The sequence below is a fragment of the Myotis daubentonii genome, chromosome 8, assembly GCF_963259705.1.
Source record: "Myotis daubentonii chromosome 8, mMyoDau2.1, whole genome shotgun sequence".
NCBI lineage: Eukaryota > Metazoa > Chordata > Mammalia > Chiroptera > Vespertilionidae > Myotis > Myotis daubentonii.
In genome coordinates, this window is record NC_081847.1 from 86,209,980 (window position 1) to 86,226,278 (window position 16,299).

Genomic DNA, 16,299 nt, shown 5'->3' on the forward strand with positions numbered 1-16,299 from the left:
CTATACTGATAAAAGGGTAATATGCTAATTAGGGTGGACGTCTTCCAGATGTCCTTCCGGACAAAGCCGCAGCAGCTGCCCAGGGCTCAGGCAAGCTGCGGATGGCGGCTGCTGCTTCCAGGGCCGGCCCGAGGCTCAGGCAGGCTGTGGATGGCGGCTGCTGCTTGGAGGGCCTGAGGCTCAGGCAACGAGAGCCAGGTTGAGGCTCAGGGAAGCCGCAGTGGCTGCGAGGGCCGAGGCTCAGGCAGCCTTGGTGGCCAGCAGTGGCAGCAGCAGAGGCATGATGGGGGCAGCGCCTTCCCCTGATTGGCCAGTTGCCTCCTGCAGAGGGAGGCCAGACTGTGGCTTAGGCCTGCTCTCCTGGGCCTAAGCCATCAGTAGGACATCCCCTGAGGCCTCCCAGACTGTGAGAGGGGGCAGGCCAGGCTGAGGGACCCCCCGCCCCTGCCCGGTGCACGAAAATTCATGCACCGGGCCTCTAGTATTATCTATAAATATCAAAGTGTTATTTTTCCTTGAGGAGTTAAAGTTCTATTATTAATAAACCTATGATATTAAATTCTTTGCTCTTCACAAAAATATCTAGGACTTTCCTTAAAATGTTTTGTTAAGGAAGACACTGCTTATTATGGTATTAGTTTACACTTTTAGATAGCCTGAGAAGTTATATTTATTTTAATTATATAAAGAATTTTTAGTACTTTTTGGAGGCGATTATCATCATTAACACTTCATTGCATTTTGGGAATAACAAAAACATTATTGTTTTTTAATGATAGTACTAACCTACACCAAATGCTTTTATGTCTCACTTCCACACTAGGCAGACAGGAGTTTTGCTTCTGCAGTATTTAGCACAAATGCCTTTAGATATACTGTTTACTTTCTCTTGTATTTTTAAAGAGTTTGCATTTTTAATGGCCCTAGTTTATTGGAGGACAATTCCCCGTGGCGCAGTCAGCATTCATTATTAATGTTTTCTATTCTGAGGCAGATGGAGTTGTGTAAATCTAAACATGTGATTAGCACACTCTGTTTTTGCTATAAATGATGTGTCAACCTAAAGCCAACAATCCTATTCACATACACTCTCCTCACAAAGAGAATGACCTTCCATAATTCTCTGAAACTCAATAATATGGATTTTCCCCAAGGAAACACACTGTGATGTTTGGATTAAAAACAAAACAAAACACTGCTCTATTTTTATGGTAATTGATATGGAAGGTTTCCACACATCTTCCTTTGAGTTTGAGAAAGGTAAGTGAATGTGTTCCCATCTTGAGATTAACTGGCATATATGCTACTTTAAACTCTGCTCATTAAAGAGTTTTACAGGGAAGTCACGTGGCCAGGTATGCCTCAGCAGCCTGCCCTTCGAGGCCCCTCCCACTTCACAGATGAACCAGCCAAACTGTAGACAAAGCCTGAGACAGCAGCCTCAACTCCCAGTGATGCAGGACGCATACCAACTGCCCCATACCCATGTCCTTCCCTTAGAGCTTCCAGTATTAGTCAGTAAAGGCGTTAGCTTTAAGGGGGGAGGAGGCGATAAAAAGAGGCACAAGGAATTTTCTGTATCTCAATTTGAACACTGTCTACACAGGTGTTTACATATGTAAAACTTCATTAAGCTAGAGTGAAGTATTTTATATACCTCACTGCTGAATTAATACATACAAGGATCCATCTGCATTGTGCACGGCTGTTTCTTTTGCAGTAAATGCCCCTGAAATAGCTGTGGATCCAATGATTTCCTTATAGGCTTCTTCCTTGGTGCCCTCCTCTGGGCCCAGAATGTAGCTCACCAGGCCTCGTTGAGTTGTCAAAACAGCTATCCAGACAAGACTGAGGCAGAAAGAGGACACGGGCTCTTCCTGAAAGGATGTACATATAAAAGGGGGTCATGTAAAACAAGGTGCCAAGGTCCAAATCAACAGAGAACTGGGGGTAGGAAACAGGTACCAGGCTTGGTCACTGAACACATCAGACCAACCACCAAAGTGACTAAGAATAACAAGTGAACCCTAGCTAGTTTGGCTCAGTGGATAGAGCGTTGGCCTGCGGACTGAAGGGTCCTGGGTTCGATTCCAGTCAAGGGCACATGCCCATGCCTGGGTTTCCAGCTGGGTCCCCAGTGGGGGGCATGCAGGAGGCAGCCAATCAATGATTCCCCCTCATTATTGATGTTTCTATCTCTCCCTTCCTCTCTGAAATCAATAAAAACATATTTTTAAAAATTAAAAAAAAATAAGTGAATGGGGTGGACCAGCCAAATAGCAGTGTCTACCTCCTTGACATTAACAGGTATTTCATTTAAGGAAGGAATTGACCTCAATTTAACCAAAATAATTCCCATCCATGATAGCTCTCTACAACCCTTCAACTTGGAATTATTCTAAAGTAGAACAAACTGTCTTTCAAAGACAATATACTTGTACCTCTACCAATGAAGCCTTTATGATGTAATATTTGAAGTTCCCTCATTCAGCTTGCTGCATCTTGACCATTTCTGGCATGCAAGGTTATTGTAGGTCATGCTAATTTATAGTCCCTCTTCAACTGCAGTGGTTATAGCAGCCATACCTATCATTTATCATCTAACTACAGTGTTCACAAACGTGCCCCACCCTTCCATCCTCCGACTGGCAGTGTTGCTGCAGATGTACATAATTGCCAAAGTCTTCAGGACGGGACAAGTCACTTTTCTCTAACGCCATTCAATTTTGTTTTACATTTCCATCACTTCCAAATTTCTTATTCCATTTGCCTTGCCTCTTTGTTTATCCATTACACGTTTATTTTTAAATTATCATCACTATACTTTAAGAGTACACAAAGTCAAAGGATTTTTGATAACATTTTCTGAAAAAAGGAGTGAAGAGTATAGAAATATCTTCCAATATCCTAACTGTGGTTGGGTATAGGTGTATTAAGTTATGGTCCCTGCTTCTTTTTTCATTTTAATTGAGAGAGAGAGAGAGAGAGAGAGAGAGAGAGAGAGAGAGAGAGAGAGAGAGAGAGACTTGTTGTTCTACTTATGGATGCATTCATTGGTGAATTTTTGTATGTGCCCTGACAGGAAACCCACAACCCTGGCATATTGGGGGTGGGGGGGATGCTCCAACCAACTGAGCTACCTGGACAGGGCCCATTTCAAGAAGGCAGTTTAGTGTTCTGTTGCTGTCCTGAGCGAGAACAGTGACTATCTGTTACGGTGACGGTGATGCTAGGAATCATTTGTAAATTCCCTACCGGCCAATAACGGTGCCAGCAGCAGTGGCGTCTGGCGAAGAGTGAGTCCTAGACCCACAAGAACCGCTCAGGAACAGACAGCGTTCCTACAGGGCGGAAGCTCCGCATTTCCTGGGTCCCCGCTCCTGCGCCTCTCCATCCCTGACCTGTGTCCACCTCCTCCACCCTCCCTCCTCGCCCAACTTCCACCGGCTGCCCAGGGTGCCCCGAACTCCCAGCCTTCCTCTCGCCTCCGCCAGCGGGGCTGGGAGGCTGGTACCCACCGACCGCGCCGGCCACGCCCGCGCACGCGCAGAGCCTCTTCTCGCGCGACCGCGCAGCCATCACCAGCGACAGCCCCACCCCGCCCGCCCAGGGATGCGAGGTCCGCAGCCAGCCAGCCTCGGACTCTGTGGTCGAGCGACGGGCGTCGCCACTATCTCCGGACTCCTCCTACCCTACACGACCCCCCTCACATTCCTCGGGACCGAGTCCACAGGGCGCGCATTGGGCCTCAAAACAGTAACTTGGAGGGTCCCCACGCAGGAAGGTGCTGCGGGGCAGGAACGGAACGCGCGGCCGCCGAGCCCCGAGCGGAGCCCCGCCCCCCGGGACCGACTTCCTGCCTCCGCATTGGCCCGCGTGCCCGTCAGTCTCCGCCCATGGGGCCCGCCGGCCCTCCTCCGGGTCCCCCCGGCTCCCGGATCCCGCCCTCTCTCTACGTTACTTCAGTGCCAGCCGGCTCCGGGACTGGCCGCTCCGCCGCCGCGCACCTGAGCTGGCACTGCCTCGGGGAGACCCGGCGAAGGGGAGGGGCGGGCCGGAGCTGATCATCGCCCGGGCGGGGGCAGGGCCGCGGCCTCTTTGCCGGCAGCACCACCTGTCGCGGAGCGAGACGTCGGGTAAGGCTCCGTGCGGCACGCGGCTGCGGGCGGCCTGGCGAGCCGCGGCGGGGCCGGACGGGGGCTCCGGGAGGCGAGCGGGCGTCGGCCTCCTGCCGCCTGGCCCGGGAAGCCGAGCCTGACCCGCCGCCGGCTTCCGCGCGTGCGGCCGGCGAGGTCCCCGCTTGGCGGTTGGGGCGGCGGGGTGAAGGGAAGGGGTTCGCTGAGGGCTGGGGGGAGCGGCCAGGTCGCGGAACCCCAGTTCGGCCGGCCACCGCTCTTCCCCGGCGCCCTGTTTGGGGGCGTGACTTCCCCGTTTCTTGACTCGCTGGTCCCGGGGCGACCCTTTTCCCGCGCGGAGCGAGGCCCTGTGGCCTCCCCAACGCGAGCATCTCTCTCCTCCCGCGCCCTTTACAGACCGATTTTGAGGCTCCGAACCTCTTTGGCAACTTGGCCTCTTTTTCTGCAGGGGTGAGTTCATGATGAGTTAGGCGGGTGCGTGTGTGTGTGTGTGTGTGTGTGTGTGTTCTTCTCTGGAAGGAAGTTTGTTGCGGGCTAGAAAGTTCTAAGATCGGGCCGGTTCCGCCCATTCATAGGAAATTGCATCTGTCGACCACGATTGGCAGGTGTTTGACTCAAGCCGGTGATAACCATCGCTGCTTGTGTGTGGTTCCACTCGTGGTCTTGGATTTGACTTCCTTGATTCCGAAGATAATTCTAGAAAATATGTGTTGCCCTTTCAGGAGAGGCTAACCAAAATAATAAATCGCAACAGAAGTGCTTCCCTGCTGAAGCTATTTCATATCTGACTTACCTTCCTAACACTTGCGGCGATCACTTCTAAGCAAAGCATTTCATAGCATTGTTTCTTTCAGGTTTGCAATTGATGATGGTAACGATAGAAGCACGTATTGTCCGCTACATGAATTGTCTCCAAATTGCACTTTGAGATAGTACTGTTATTCTGTCCAGTTTACAAAGATTACAGGTTTTAAAGGGCAAAACCTGCATTCAAACCCGGTAATCTAACATAATCGCTCCAGTCCCTTCATAACCATGTAAAGCTAATGGCAATGTTTTACTCAAAAGTTTTTCTCTTCAGTTGCTAAGCATTTTGGAAGTTAGAGAAGATACAGTTGTTTCATATATATATATAGTTTCGTGTGTGTATATATATAAATACACTCATGCATCTACACATACATGTCAGTAATAGTAGTTACACAAAATATAAATATTTAATCTATTGTGTAATTACGTATGTACATATACATACATATATACACATGCTAGTTATAGAAGTTACACAAAAGATAGATAGCCCTAGCCGGTTTGGCTCAGTGGATAGAGCATCGGCCTGCGGACAGAAGGGTCCCAGGTTCTATTCCGGTCAAGGGCATGTACCTTGGTTGTGGGCACATCCCCAGTAGGGGGTGTGCAGGAGGCAGCTCATCGATGTTTCTCTCTCTCTCATCGATGTTTCTAACTCTCTATCCCTCTCCCTTCTTTGTAAAAAATCAATAAATATATATATTTTAAAAAAGATAGATAAATATATAATCTATTGTATAACTACTATAACTAGTTGTTACATGTTGCTATGTTACATCGTTTGCAGAAATACAGAAAAAAAACAGTTTATATCTTCTAATATTGGACATTTAAATAATCAACTGTGAGCTCTAATTTTGTAACCTATATCTGACATTTTTATGGTAGTTATAAAGACTTAAAGTTAGACATAGAGACCAGAAATTCTGTTATAACTTTTACCGTGCATTAATAGGAAATGTTGGGCTATGCTTTTGTTGACATTCTTCATTCTCTTGAGAATTAAAACAGACTCTCACTCAATAGTTACTCCTGTGAAAGAACTGCTAATGGATTTCTCCCTTAGAAGGTGTTTGTGTATAATGTTTTTGTCTTTTTAAATATAAGAAAACACATTAAAATTTCATAAAGGAAAAAACCCATGTATCATTTCAGAATTTCTTTTATAAGTTAACTCTTATATAAACTAAAATAAATTCTAATTTATGTTGGTGAATTTCAGAAAAACTTAGCCATATTTTGAAATATAAATAACACTAAAATCTATAGTTTACTAAGGATAATATTAGAAGAATAAATTCATACTAAATATAAAAATTACATTTGATTTTATAAAAAAGTAACTATTTATTAAAAGCTATTTTATTTGAAAATCACCATTTTCATTATATGACTGTATATTATATCTCCTTTGATCAATATAAACAAATTTCAAAAGCAATAAAAATACTGATTTTCTAGATATTGTTTAGGATGACATTTGATGATGCTTGCATCTGTATGTCATCCAAATTCACATTCTTGACCTGGAGATTTAGTTTGAAATAGTTTAAATAAATATTAACCCTGATTATCCTCATAGCCTCTTAATAAAAACATCACATTAGAATATGTTGATGCAGAAACTAACAAGCATTTAGAAAGCACTTCTGTCCACCTATTACAGTGGGGCCTTGACTTACGAGTTTAATTCGTTCGGAGACCAAGCTCATTAAGGAGCTCATTAAGGAGCTTGTTAACTCAAATTACTCTATCAACTCAATGCAAAAAATCATCCTAGAGACAGCTGGTATCTCAAAAAACTCGTTAGTCGGGACACTCGTAAGTCAGGGCCCCACTGTAGTAATATTAACAATGATGCTTAGTTAAGAAGTATAGAGCACTTAGAGGGCACTGTGATAAGGATATTACATGGATTATCTAATTTAAATCTTATAAAAGCCCTATTTGGTAAGTCCTGTTATCAACCCCACTTGAGTGATGAGATTGTAACTTACTCTAACTTCCTCAAGATCACAGAGCTAGCAGTGGCAAAGCCAGGATTTAAATCCAGCTGTTTGATCCCAGAGCTTGCTTTTGATGATTGTGCTACACTGCCTGGATATGAATATTATTGAATAAACCTTCAGGTCAAGTAGTCAAGCTATTTAAGATAGTGAAGCTCTGAAGGTGCTTTATTATCTGATGACGCTTTATATATGTCATCATCGCTGCACACCAACTCTGCAAAAGAGTTTTCCATCTATTTTATTGATGAGACAGTGAGACTTCTAAGTCAGTAGTTCCCAGACTTTTGGACTTTGTGGGCAAGTCAAAAAAAAAAAAAAAAGGACAGTCTGTATAGGGGGCTATTAGGACCAGACATAAGATCGCAAACCTAATTCTGTTAAGGGTAAGAACCTATTTAAATGCTAACTACAAGCTATCATCCCCATCCTTTCATAAAATAAAGGACATTGTTACCACCAAAAAAGGTAGGAACATCATAATTACAGCATGAAAACAAAGACAAATTTAGTGTTATGAAAAACTATATTACATTGTCCTAGTTTTTCTTATTTGGTCACAGACCAATTCAGAGAGCATCTGGGATTGCCCGAGTGACACAGCTGATTCCAAACTGGTTATTTGCTGAGTCCAGATTCAGATTCAGCTCTGTCTGACTGCAGAGTTTGTGCTCACTGCAGCAATTCATGACCTCTCTCTAATTTGCATCTCCAGTGCATTGACCTTCTCCTTTCTCCCCTCAGGTAGGGAGGGGGCCAGGGGAGTAGTCTCCAGCAGCCAGTGGCCTAGCAGTTTCGGTCCCAGTCCAATTTATAAACAGCACTCAGAGAGTGAGTTCTACTGCTCCCCAGGGCAAGACACTGGGAATGACACATCAGGGAAGAAACTCCAGGTATATCTCAATATCCAAAAAACTCTCAAGTAAGCAGCTTGATTTTACATATTTATTCAGAATGAGAAGTTCCACCTGTTTTGGTTTCATTTTTACTTCACTCATTTTTACAGTTCTCTTTCCATCATCTTTCTATATATATAAAAGGCTAATATGCTAAGTGTCTGTCTGGGTAATGACATCACAGAGCAACACCCAGCTTCCTCTCCCTAGAGAGACTAGCCTTCTTGCAGTTTCTTCAGCCCAGGAACACGACTTACTTTATAGCCAGGTGCAAACATTTTACACTTTAACCAAATGGCTGTGAAGCGTTTTCCTGTGCCTCATCTCATTTGATCCTCACTGAAGTCTTGGAGTAGGTAGGTAAGAGACTCGATGGAATTCTGTTTTCATTAGCCAGAAAATGGAGATTTAGAAAGCTTAGAAACTTGACCCGACTGAAAAGAAGTAAGAAATGGTGGACCATGAAAATGACTTCAGGTTTTCTCACTGCACAGAATATAGTCAAACACTGCCGCAGCTAAATATTTTACCCTTTGTTCTCCCTGCATGATCTACAATAATAATCTGCTTCGTGTTGATATTTACTGCTGTGTTGTTGATAATTACCTGAAAGAGAAGTTGGAGTGCTTCGCTGGGCTAGAAAAAGTTAGCTACATCAGAAAGCAGGTCTAGTTAAGCAAATTTATTCTATATCTATAGAAGGCTAAGTTGACTCGCGCATGCACAGGACATATAAAGCTCTCGCTGGTGCCAATCGCACACATGTGTTTCCATCTGTCATTGTCTATCGTGAATTTGGTTGACACTTCTATTATAGAGAAAGGGTGAATAGCGATATTAAAATATTTCTTCTAATTAATTTCCTTTCAATGTGCACAAATTCGTGCACCGGGCCACTAGTATCTATATAACATAAGAGTTAGGTGTGATTCCCCTCTCTCCCATTTTATCTTGTCTCCAGCTGGTCCTAAGCCCACCTGTCTGTCTGTCTTTCGGCCCTTGGATCGAATTTTGGCAGGTTTTTTTCCTTAAGTTATTTATTTATTTTTATGCCTGCTTGTTCTAAAGGCACTATTAAACTTATAGATGATCCTTGAATAACTTGAGGGTTAAGGGAGCTGACTAGCCACACAGTCAATATCCACGTATAACTCAAGTTGGCCCTCCACATAAACAGGTTCTCAACCATGAGTCAGAAATACAGTTGACCCTTGAACAACGTAGGTTTGAACTATGTGGGTCCACTTATACACAGATGTAAATCCATTGCGGGTTTAGGTGCATTGTTCAAGCATCAACTATACTTTTATATTTTACTGTCTATAACTTAGTAATAAAATAATAATTTAAGTGATATAACATTACTCTTTATGTCTTTATAATATTTTTTTGCATATCTTTCATTTGATCATCACAATTATGAGGTAGATTTGACAGGTAGTGTTATCTTTATCATACAGGCTAAATTCAGTATTTGATACAAGCAAATTTTTAAGTAGAGCTGAAAATAGAAGATTTCATATATCAGAATGTTGATCTTAACTACTTAAAGAAAAAACTGCTTCTCCCTATTCACAAATGCAATTCTTCTGGCCACCAGATTTGTTTTCCCCACATCCAGCAATTCTCCAGTTCTCAGCAGACACTGACAGGGTGTGCTACAATTTAACTGCATTCTGACACTGTCTGTCTGGAGATAGCCTCACATTGTACAGGTTAAGGGCTCAGTCCCAAAAGATTGCCCGCACTGCAGATGCCATTCCCAAGTCCCAGGTTGTGATCTATACTTCTGACCAGCCACTTATAAACCAGGACTTCCCACAACCCCCTCCTCAGATTGGATAATTTGCTAAAATGGCTCACAGAACTCAGGGATACACTTTACTTATGTTTACCAGTTTATTATAAAAGGGTATAACTGTTAACCTAAAAACAAAAGGCCAAAGTGAAAGGCAACAAACATTTATTTGAGATCCAAAAGACTAGTTATTTAGGAAGCACTGATTCAGGTAGAAACCAAGATAGTGTTCCAATTAGGAGGTGAAGGCAAGGAGTATTTGTGAGAAAGGGAAGGGCAACGATTACATAAAGAAGGAAGGACTTTCTGTTGATGCAGGTAAGCTAACATAGTGACGCTAATCCTAAAGAATGTCTTTAATTTTCAGTCCATTGCTCATAAAGTTTGCTCTTGTTATCTTTACAAACAGTTGTTTGGGATACAGTGCTGCTTTAGGCTCAGTCTAAAGGTTATTTTGCCCAGTTTTAACACTGATGGTTTGAGGAGTAAGACATGCAAGGCAGTTCCTCTGGGGTGGCAGCACTGACTCCATTTTTAAAGTGGTTCCATTTATATTTTTCACATTTTCCCCTTTTGATCAGTTCTTTCCTTGAAAGCATCATTGATCAGTCATTGGAAAGCAACACTGATTAGTTATTAAAAGCATTGTTGGTCCCTCATTGCCGGAAGGCTCATTCCTAGTATGTCATGTTCTACATAGGAGGGAAGGTGGTTTTCTTAGGAGCCTGGGGCCACATCTGCGCAGTCAGAGCACCAGAACTGAAGGCTTTACTGTCATGTTCCTTTCAGGCCAAATATCTATCATTTCTTGAGGTTTCTCATATAATGTCTCATAGGTCTTAGTGATCATCTCAAAACGTTGAGCAAACCATTATCTGAGTGGTGCATCAAGCTATACAAAACAAAGTTTTATAACAAAAAAAATTCCTATAATGAAAAATGAAATGTTAGGCCAGGAGGCAATACCTAAAGGCAGCCAGCTAAGGATATCAAAAGATCATGAGGTTCTGTATTTATCATTTGACTTGTGCCGGATTTTATCTAGTTCCATCTGTATTTCATCAGATGTTTATCCAAGTACTCTAAGAGGTATTAACAACAAAGCAAACCCCACCTTGTTCAGCTGGGATATGGTCAAGAGCAATTCTGTTATCTAACACAAGTTGTTGTAAGAAAATTTAATGATATTTCTAGTTGGTTTTTACTTTGGTGGTAGCTCCAGCAATTTCCCCTAAGGTTTGTGATAAAGTTTCTAATTATGTACTCATTTATTGTAATGCTTGCCTAAAGAAAAAATTTTCTTCCCAGTCTGGCACCCTTCCTGGGGTTGACACTGCCAGCCATTGAACACCCTTGACAATGTTTACCACCTCTGCATGTTTTTACTTGTTAACTAGGTTTAAAGGTAATGCCCAATGTTGAGTTATCTTTGCAGGCAGAAGTATAAGGGAAAAAAGGAAATAATAACTATTATCGTATACTAGTATGCTTTGCCTTTCGTATTATTTGTAAGATAGAGAGGAACTAAAGTAAGGGAAAATGAAGGTATAGATCCAGAATTTTGGGTTAGCTGCCACAACAGATACTGTCTCCTTCACTTCCTAGTAATTTTTAATTTCAAATCTTCTGTTGGTTCAACAGTCCAATTAGGTACAAGGGCTTTCTTTTGTTTGTTTTTAATCCTCACCCAAGGACATACTTAGAGGAAGGGAGAGAGAAACATTGATCGGTTGCCTTCCATACGTTACTCTGACCGGGATTGAACCCCACTGTAACCCAGGTATGTGCCCTGACTGGGAATTGAACCAGCAGCCTTTGGAGTGTGTAGGGTGTGCTCAACCAACTGGTTGGGCTGCAAGGGCTTTCTTTCCATGGGAAATGTGAATCCAAGAGTCAACCCCTGTAGACCTGGCCTCACACAGAGTAGTTAGGAGAGCACCTAATGTGGTCCTTTCCATCTTGCTGGTAGAGTCCTATGAAGGTGCCTTTTCCAGTTGTAAAATATCGTGTTTAATTTCATTTCCTTCAGTTAAATGGATATCAAAAGCAGAGAATGCTGATTGCAAAAGTTGATGTGGTAAGGCTTTTGTGAATTCTGTAAATAAGGTACTAGACCGGTTTTTCCCAATTAGGCTTCCCTAAGTCAGTCTTTGTTCCTTAAGGCTATCTAATCATGTCTGGAAGTATTCATGTTTTTCTAAAAAAAAATACCATGAGCCTTGGTAATATATCCATTGTTTCCAGTTGTGTCCTGTTGCAAGGAGAACAGATTCTTAATGAGCTTATGAGCTTATGTATTGAACTATGACAGTGGGAATACACATTTACGAAGAATTTCCCAATATTGGAGGGATCAGGTAGGGAGGAAAAGAAAAATGTTTCAATTCTGCTTATCCTATATAGTAAAAGCCTACTATGCTAAGTGTCCAGTCATCCAGTCGTCTGTTCAACCAATCAAAGCGTAATATGCTAATGATATGCTAAGGCTGTTCAACTACTCGCTATGATGTGCACTGACCACCAGGGGGCACTCTCTGACCGGTAGGTTAGCTTGCTGCTGGGGTCCGGCTGATTGGGACTGAGTGAGACAGGCTGGACACACCCTGGAGCCTTCCCACAGTCCCTCCCCAGCTGGCCAACCTCCTGCATCCCTCTCCGGCCCCTATCATGCACTGGTGGGGTCCCTCGGCCTGGCCTGTGCCCTCTCGCAATCCAGGACCCCTGGGGGGATATCGGAGAGCCAGTTTCGGCCTGATCCCGCAGGCCAGGCCAAGGGACCCCATAGGTGCATGAATTCGTGCACTGGGCCTCTAGTAAAATATAATTTACTAAATTACTGTATGTCTTAGGTAGTTTAGGAGAAAAAAATTTATTTATATCTGGAAAACAAAGATTTTAAAAAAAAGTAATAATTTCAAATAAAGTCATGGATATTTTAATTATCCTTAAGTTCATTCAGTCCCATGTTCTTATTGATCTTGATCTTTTTGTTAGCAGTTTTATGAATCCAGTTTTTCCTTAGTGTTCTACAGTCCTCACCCAGTTTGAAAGTATGATCTGAATTGACAAAACAATTTGCTTTTCTCTGCAATACACCATATAAGATACCAGCTAGAATTATAAATGAAAAAGTTGTATCAGGAAATTTTGGATTTTTAGACATTTTGTATAATTTCTAGAACATAACATTTATTTTAATAACAATAATTTCCCCTGAGTAAAAAACAGGGAGGGAGGGAAGAAGGACAGGGGGAGAGAGTGGGGAGAGGGAGACAGATAGATCTTATTTGAAATGGCACAGGGATCCTTCTGAAAAAGTTTGTTCTGGTTAAGAAAAAGACTTTAAGTTTTGAATTTGTTAAACATACAAGTTTTAAAACATTTGGTCAAGTAGGATCATAGGTTACTGTGAAATAATACTTAATTATCATGATGGCAAAGACTACAGACAATACAGAAAGTTAAGTAGTTGTTAGCAAAATTTTGCTTTTTTAAAAAATATATTTTTATTGAGAGAGAGAGAAAGAGAAACATCAGTAATGAGAGAGAATCATCAATCGGCTGCCTCCTGCACGCCCTCTACTGGGGATCGAGCCCACAATCAAGGAACATGCCCTTGACTGGAATGGAACCCAGGACCCTTTAGTTTAGTCCATGAGCCAATCTATCCACTGAGCCAAACCAGCTAGGGCAAATTTTGCTTTTTTTAATATTAAGACTTGGTTTACCTAAGCAATCAAAGATCTGATGATAGAGAGCAATAACATACTAGTTGTACAGGAAGACTGTCTTTTTAGCAGATGAAATAACATTGAGTTTTAATTTTATGTAAGTACACAGTTGATATTAAAGCTTATAATACATTCCAGCTTGATCATACACAAAATTTTCTTTCTCAAGATTTCTTTTCACAGCCCTAGCTGGTTTGGCTCAGTGGATAGAGCATCGGCCTGTGAACTGAAAGGTCCCAGGTTCGATTCAGGTCAAGGGCACATGCCTGGGTTGTGGGCTCAATCCCTTCCCACAATGGGGGACTTGCAGGAGGCAGTCGATCCATGATTCTCTCTCATCATGGATGTTTCTATCTCTCTCTCCCTCTTCCTTCCTCTCTGAAATCAACCCTGGCTGGTCAAGGCTTTAAAAAAAAAAAGATTTATTTTCACATACCTACAGCTTTCCTCGTGATTCCCTATATATGCATTTCCATATTTACGTTCTATAACTGAAAACATGTATTCTACTTTCCCTTATTATTCTTAGTATTTTTTTAACCTCACCCGAGGATATTTTATTTATTTATTTATTTATTTATTTATTTATTTATTTATTTATTTATGAGAGAGAGAGAGAAAGAATGAATGGGGGGTGGGGGGAAAGAGAAACATTGATGTAAGAGAGATCATCCATTGGTTGCCTCCTGTAATACTTTCAACAATAACACTTTTTAAAAAGTCTCAAGTCACCAAAAAATTCAAGAAAACTAGCTCTGAACATCAACATTTACTTGAAGTCCGAAAGAATAGCTGTATTACCAAGGCTTTGACTGAAATGGTATTGCAGGTCCAATCTGATGGCCAGTCATTGGCTTTGAGAGTTTAGTCTGAGATTCCTCATGAAAGGGTCCAGAAAGCAGTGTTAGAAAGAGATGATATGATCAGTCACTATTTTTTCTGCACTTATATTAATGAGTGAAAACAAGTTTAATGCAAACAAATTAGTTTTACTATGATTATCTTTGGTTTAAAAAAAAAAGAATTGTAGAGAAAAAATAATGTTAGTACCTTTGTAGATACTAGTTTCTAGTCCTATTGACTGTCTCTGAGGTTTTGTCATATACTGTAAACTGGACTGGATCCTGACTTCTCTCCTCAAAGATCTGGCTATGACTGGCTCCCAAGTGCACTCCAGACAGTGGAATTATCCTGCCCCCAGTAATCATAGTAATCATCCTAGCACACTGTAGTCTCTCAGAGGCTTTAAGTGCATGTTCTCAGTGGCTCACCACCAAGCAGATGATCTTCCTAAGCCTGGAACATCAGAAAAGAAATGAAGAGAATAACCAACTTAAAAATGAACCTGAAAAAAAAGAAAAGCAAGGGATGTACTGAAAAACAAAAGTAGACAAATTCCTATCTTTATGAAGTGTAGTCTAATTTTAAAGCCAGATATTAAGTAATGATACAAAAATATAAAAAGTATAATTATTTATAATAAAATAGTTTTCTATGAAAATTTGAAGTAGGAGGTTAGGTAAGGTGTCCTGGAGAAGTGAAAGCAGAAGCAAGATTTAAAGATTAGGTGGGTGGAGAGGAAGAGGAGAGGGTTAAGGGGTGTTCCCTGCAAATAAAAGACGTGAAAAGGCCTTTGGCTGGTTTGAAGATTAAGTAAAGGAACTGAAACAATGACAATATGGCATCAAATTATGTTACCATATAAGGCTAGAGAGGTAGGTCAGAGCTAGGTCACAAAAGGTTTTTGTGGTCCTTGTTCAAGATCTTGATCTGTATCCATTGGAATAAATCTGACTAATGGGAATCCATTGAAGAATAAAACAGAAACAAAAAAACAAAAAACAAAAATGAACCTGAAGTCATGATCTGCGAATACCAAAGAGAATCAGAAGAAGAAGAAAAATCACACAGAGGATCAGTAAAAGTTGTGAGAACTACAGAATAGTGGTCGCTGAGAGTGTGCAAATGCCTTAAGTTTTAACCACATCTCTCAGGCTGAGACTCTGAGCAAAATGGGTGAAATTGTTTAAATAAATAAATAAACAAACAGACAGACACAAAATAGAGTCACTTGTCCCCAGAACAGTAAATCAAGATTTTATTGTAGATTCCACCTCTCCCAGGTTCCTGACCTTTAACCAGTCAATATGGCATTTCCTGATTAGCACTACTGAGGTGATTTGCATGATAGACCCCCTGCCCTTTCCCCAAAGGAAGGTGGCTTGCTTGTCCCACCCCCTTCTAGCCGTTAGAAACTTTGTGCTTCCCACAGCTCCTCAGAGATCTTTTCTGTTTGCTGGGTGGGACGCTGCCTGATTGGTGAATCATTTAATAAAGTCAATTAGAGTCTTCAATTTTACTCAGTTGAATTTTTGTGTTTTTTTAACATGTCCTTCATGACATTAACATTTTTTTAAGAAAAGCAGTTATGGCTCATGAAATATATTTGACATATAACACTGTAAATTTAAGGTGTACATGTTAATTTAATACACTTACATATAATATGATTGCCATTGTAGCAATAATTAGCTCCTCTGTCACTGCATAATTATCATTTCATTTTGGTGGTTGGCATAATTAAGTTGTAGTCTCTTAGCAAGTTTGACGATGGTACTACAATATTATTGTCTATATTCACTATACTCTGTGCTAGATCTCTATGACTTACTTGCTACTTGTTGCAAGTTTGTACCCTTAAACCACACCCCCATCCCCGTTTCTTGTTATTCTTGATGTGCTTATGATTTCTTGTTTTTGTGGCCTTATTTAGGTACCACATTTATGTGAAGTATGCAGAATAGTTAAGTCCATGAAGACAGAAAGCAGATTGGTGTTGCAGGCACTGGAGGAGGGAGGAAAACTGCGTAAATGACTATGTGTTTCCTTCTGGGATGATGAAAATGTTTTGGAACTAGATAG

General features: G+C 41.6%; 1 protein-coding gene across 1 annotated transcript in view; it reads left to right on the top strand.

Moving 5' to 3' along the window:
* Positions 1 to 3,951: 3,951 nt before the first annotated feature.
* The window catches only part of ME2 (malic enzyme 2), a 51,089-nt gene continuing 38,741 nt past the window's right edge, over positions 3,952 to 16,299 (top strand). Inside the window, exon 1 of the mRNA XM_059707323.1 lies at positions 3,952 to 4,136. The gene's annotated coding sequence lies outside the window, so the exon portion shown is untranslated. The remainder of the gene's footprint in view (positions 4,137 to 16,299) is intronic.